Source organism: Nicotiana tabacum, chromosome 19 (assembly GCF_000715075.1).
Source record: "Nicotiana tabacum cultivar K326 chromosome 19, ASM71507v2, whole genome shotgun sequence".
In the NCBI taxonomy this organism is placed as follows: Eukaryota; Viridiplantae; Streptophyta; class Magnoliopsida; order Solanales; family Solanaceae; genus Nicotiana; species Nicotiana tabacum.
The window spans coordinates 68696683-68702736 of NC_134098.1; the positions used below are offsets into that span (position 1 = coordinate 68696683).

The 6054-nt window shown below is 41.1% G+C and overlaps 1 non-coding gene across 1 annotated transcript; it reads left to right on the forward strand.

Annotated features, from left to right (window-relative positions):
- The first annotated feature begins 5118 nt into the window (after window positions 1-5118).
- Window positions 5119-5225, forward strand: LOC142173986 (small nucleolar RNA R71). The gene has a single exon (XR_012703351.1). It is a non-coding gene; the product is annotated as a small nucleolar RNA R71 (small nucleolar RNA).
- Window positions 5226-6054: the final 829 nt, after the last annotated feature.

Here is a 6054-nt window from a genome sequence, read left to right on the forward strand (position 1 = left end):
TTCCTCACCTTGTAGAGACATAAGCATCTCCTTAATAATTGAACAATTCAATTTTTAGAAAGGTTATCTTTTAACCTTTAGGTGGACCCCACTTCTTTGAGATGACTAAGCCACTAAACACCTTAACTTTGCCACCTTCAAATGTGTATTAAGAGTCATTTTAACCAAGACTCATTGGTTGTCACGTTTGGGGTTCAAGAATTTATCCGAAATGTCTTAATTATTTAATTAGCTTAATTACTTACTTAATCCTCCGCTAAAAATCTATAATTATCCAATTATTCACATAATTAGGAATTATCTCAAATTACTTAAAATACTACTTGCTTTTAACACACTTTATACATCTTACTATCATGGTCATGTGGTACCTTGTATGGTACTAGTCCATAAATACCGGGTATTTTAGCTCGGGCCATATTTTATCCCAAAATGTCAAACTTCGATGAAATTTATTTCTTCGATTTGCTTACCCTCACACCTTCACGAATTTACTTGTCACTTATTTGAAACAGCATAATGCTTATAATTTAAAAATAATCCCATTCCCAAACTTACGTAGATTAACTTACGACGAAACTTTGACTTACGAAAATGTGGAATGTAATATCTCAATTCCAAGCTTCCATCAATTTACTTATAGCGTACTTTTACGTACGAAAACATGGGGTGTAACACCAGCTTGACTTCAACTTGCCCGGAAACAACTTCAATCTTGAATTGTATAGAAATACCATATCTCTAGGTTTAAAATTCCGCTCAAGAATATTTTTTTCATGCATCATCTTCATTCTCTCCTTGTATAGTCTTGTGCTCTCAAAAGCATGGTAGTGAAGCTCGTCAAGCTCATGCAACTCTATGACTCTATTTGTACCCGCATCTTCTATGCTCTATGCTCCAACTCCACTGGTATGTGACACGCCTCCCAAATACCAATTTATACGGCGACATGCCAATCAGAGTTTTGAAAGCAGTACGATAGGCCCAAAGTGCATCATCTAACTTTCTCGCCCAATTTATTCTTGTAGCATTCACGGTCTTTGTCAAAACGCTCTTTATATCTCTGTTCGAAACTTTCACTTGCCCACTCGTTTGTGGGTGATATGGGGTGGCGACCTTGTGGCACACACCATATTTTTCTAACAACTTTGCGAAGGCGCGGTTGCAGAAGTGAGTGCCTCCATCACTGATTATTTCCCTTGGAGTGCCAAATCGGGTGAATATATTATTTCTTAAATAACCAATGACCCCTTTGCATCATTTGTAGGGAGCGTTGCAGCCTCCACCCATTTTGACACATAGTATATAGCTACGAGTATGTACTTGTTGCCATATGAGCTGATAAAAGGCCCCATGAAATCGATTCCCCATATATTAACCACTTCTATCTCCTGAATTGGGTTTATGGGCATCTCATGTCGGCGGAAAATATTCCCGGTTCGTTGGCACTCATCACAACCCTTCACCCAGAAGTGTGCATCTTTGAACACTGTCGGCTAGTAAAAGCCTGACTCCAACACTTGCGCAGCTGTCCTTACTTCCCCGAAATGGCCATCATATGGGGATACGTGACAAGCCTGCAAAATAGAAGATTGGTCTATCTCGGAGATACATCTCCGGATCATGTTATCAACACAAATCCTGAACAAATAAGGCTCATCCCAATAATACATGCGACGGTCATGAAAGAACTTTTTCTTTTGGACAGAGGAAAGGTCATAGGGGACAATACCACTCTCCAGGTAGTTTGCAATATCTGCATACCATGGCGCTACCTCAAGGCTTGTGGCCAACATTTGTTCATCCGGGAAAGTCTCCCCAATCTCTTCCACCTCAACCTTCTTCTCTGCTCCTTCCAGCCTAGACAAGTGATCAACCACTTGGTTCTCCATTCCATTTTGGTCACGGATTTCTAAGTCAAATTCTTGCAGCAGTAAGACCCATCAAATCAGGCGCGGCTTTGACTCCTTCTTTTCAATTAGGTACCTGAGAGTAGCATGGTCAGTATAAATAATTACCTTCGAGCCTATCAGGTATGACCTAAATTTGTCAAATGTGAACACCACTGCTAGCATCTCCTTCTCGGTCACTGTGTAATTTAGATGGGCACTACTCAAGGTTCTACTTGCGTAGTAGATTGGATGCATGTTTTTATCTTTTTGCTGCCCAAGAACTGCTCCCACAGCATAGTCGTTTGCATCACACATCAGCTCAAATTCAATGCCCTTACTCGACACTAGGTTCCTCAAGACTATACCTTCTTGTACCATGAAATGGCACTTTTCCCAGTTTAATACTAGACTAGTCTCCATACACCTTTCAATACTCTTTTCAAGTTCATAAGGCAATCATCGAATGAGTTCCCAACAACTGAGAAGTCATCCATGAAAACCTCCATTATTTTCTCTACCATATCTGTAAAGATGGCCATCATGCACCTTTGGAATGTGGCGGGTGCATTGCATAGGCCAAATGACATTCTTCGAAAGGCATAGATTCCATATGGACAGGTGAATGATATTTTCTCTCTATCTTTCGGGCAATAGAGATCTGATTATACCCCAAGTATCCATCCAAAAAGCAAAAGTATGACCTCCCTACCAATCTATCTAGCATCTGATCAATGAATGGCAGTGGGAAATGGTATTTCCGAGTGGCCTTGTTCAACCTTCTGTAATCCATACAGATTCGACATCCTGTGACTATTCTTGTTGAGATCAACTCATTGTTCTCATTTTACACTACAGTCATTCCACCCTTCTTTGGCACACACTGAACTGGGCTGACCCAGTTACTGTCAGAGATGGGGAAGATGATTCCCGCATCTAACCACTTGATCACTTCTTTCTTTACCACTTCTTTCATATTGGGGTTCAACCTTCTTTGATGTTCTCTAGACGGTGTGTGCCCATCTTCCAGTAGAATCTTATGCATACAAAATATTGGGTTGATACCCTTAATATCTTCAATAGTCCAACCAATTGCAATCTTGCACTCCATCAACACCAGTAAAAATTGTTCTGCCTGCACATCTAACAAACTAGATGAGATAATAATAGGTAAAGCTGAGTTAGGTCCCAAGAAAGCATACCTGAGGTGAGACGGTAACGGTTTTAGCTCCAACTGTGGTGGATCTTCCATTGATGGCTTAGCTGGAGGCGTCTTTCTTTCTTCTAAGTGTAAAGGCTCGAATTCGAGCTCTCTTTTCCAGTGCCCTTGGCCTTCAAGGGCCAAAACACACTCAGCCAAGTCCCACCATCTACCTCTTCTAAGTTCATGAGGCAGGCTGCTAGAGGGTCTTCTACATTCAGAGCCTTATCTTCCTCCTCCAAAATCACATCCACAACTTCTATCAGAGAGCAGTTAGCAAACTCACTGGGTCGCCGCAAGACTTTTGCACATGGAACGTTATCTCTTCATCATTCAGTCTCATCTTTAGCTCCCCAGTTTCACAATTAATTAGAGCTCTCCTAGTGGCTAGGAATAGCCTTCCCAAAATTATGGGAATCTCCTCATCAACCCAACAGTCCAGAATGACAAAAGCTGTAGGAAAAACAAACTTTCCAACCTGCCCCAGTACATCATCAAGTATACCTAATGGCCTCTTCACCGTTTGGTCAGCTAGCTATAGTAACATGGATGTGGGTATTGCTCTTCCAATGCCTAACCTTTTCTAGATAGCCAAGGGAATCAAGTTTATGCTCGCCCCCAAATCACACAATACTTTAGCAAAAACATAGTTGCCTAATGTTCATGGGATTGTGAAACTTCCTGGGTCGGACAAGTTCTCAGCTATGGGTCTTATCACGACAGCACTACATGTCTGAGTTAGTGTAACAGTGTCCAAGTCTTGAAAGTCAAACTTACGAGACATCAAGTCCTTCATCATTTTTTCATAACCAGGCATCTCCTTCAAGGCGTCAATCAATGGAATGTTCACCTGGGTTGCTTCAACATCTCCATGAATTTCTTATACTGCTCATCCTTCAGATATTTGGCCAATCTCTATGGGAAGGGTGCTGGAGGTCGCTTCTTTCCTGTGATTTGAGTTTGATCCTGCTCGGGCACTATTTCTAAAGCCTTCTCTTGCACTAACTCAGTCTCCTTCGCAACCGTTTTTCTTTGCTTGTTTCCGCTGGTGCATGTTATACCGTCACCTATGTTAACCCTGTTGAATCCTCTACCTTAATTGGTACTGTCACAAGTATCTCAGTTGGTCGGCTTTCGCGAGCAATTTCTTGTTCTAGATCAAGATCTCTACCATTTCTTAGTCTCACCGCCATAAGTTGCTTCGGGCCTTACTCTTTTGGATTGACATGCGTGTCTGCAGGTAACGTCCCTTGGGGATGATTATTCAGAGCCATGGATAACTGCCCTAATTGAATCTCAATTCCTTTTATCGTAGAGTCATGTTCTTCGACTTTCTTTTGTATTTTTCCATTGGACCCAATCAGTTGATGCATCATTCCTTTAATTTCAGATAACCCATCATTTTGTCTCACTATCTGTTATTGTTGAGGTTGTTAATAAGCTAGCTGCTGATTTTGCTGATTGTATCCTTGTTGCCTTTAGTAAGGCACAACTTGACCCTGTTGTCGTATAGCTCCAGGATTGTTACTATTATTGTACTGTTGTTGTGCTGGTCTATACTGCTGATTTGGTTGCCCATAATTCTGACCACCTTGCCTCTGTCCTCCATAGTTGCCCACGTAGTTCATATTCTCTTGATAATTCTGGTTGTCACTTTCACCACTCCACGAGCATATATATGATTGGTTAATACATGGTGTACATAAGTCTCCATTAGTCGTGTTAACTATGTGTACCTGATTCTGGCCTGATTCGTCAATCTTCTTGGTGAGGATACTCATTTGCGTCATCAGAGTGGCCATATTCTCGGCTATGGAATTGTTTGGATCCAAAGCCACTGAATGAACTATAGGAGTGATTGTAGAGTCTCTTGTCATCCATCCTGATTTTTGAGCCATTTTATCTAGCAGAACTTTACACTCTCTAAATGATTTGCTCAAAAATGCTCCACCTGCTGAAGCATCAACGTTGGCCTTCAAGCTATCTGCCAATCCCATGTAAAATCTTTGTCCCAACATCTGATCTGGAATGCCATGATGTGGACACTTAACCAGCATCCCTTTGAACCTCTCCCACATTTCTTGTAGTGTTTTAGCTGATTTCTGCCTAAAGATCAATATCTCATCAACTTGTTTGGCAGTCTTATTAGGTGGGTAGAACTTGTTCAAGAACTGCTTCACTAACTCCGCCCAAGTGGTGATGGAGTTTATAGGGAGCGAATTAAGCCAAGTTTGATCTTCTCCAGTCATTGAGAATGGAAACAATAACAATCTAATTGCTTCTAGTGTCACATTCGGTTGCCTTTTAGTGACATAAATTGACAAAAGGTTTTTCAGATGCTGCTGTGGATCTTCAATGTAAGACCCGGAGAACAATCCCTTGTTCTACAGCAGATGTAGCATGTTATTTGTGATTTGAAATGACTCCGCTTGTATCTGAGGGACTGCAATTGCGGTTACTAGAATTTCAGCGGTGGGTTGTGCCCAATCATATAAGGCTACTTCTGGCACAAGAGATTCCACACCCTGATTGTTCGGGTCATTCCCATTGTTTCTGTTGTTTGGGTTGTCTATTACGTCACCCATGTCTAGTTTGATTCGTTCTATTGAGTTCTGTTGTCGTTTGTTCTTCTTTTTTGCACGATTTAATGCCTTGAAAGCTTTCTCAGGATCTGATAATGCTTCAAACAATTCACCAGTCCTTGAGGAGTTTCTAGGCATGCACCTGTAACACCCAAGACTACAAACGTTATACTTTCAATATAATTAGTTTAAAATGAAGAAAATTGACTAAACTAAGAATCCTAGTACTTCTTTTAGCTACAATTAATAACACTGTTAACTCCCCGGCAATGGCGCCAAAATTTGATCACGACCAACAATGCCTCATGAAAAGGACTAAGCGGTCGTTACAAATATAATCCGGTTTACAAGTCCGGAGTCGAATCCCACAGGGAATTAACAT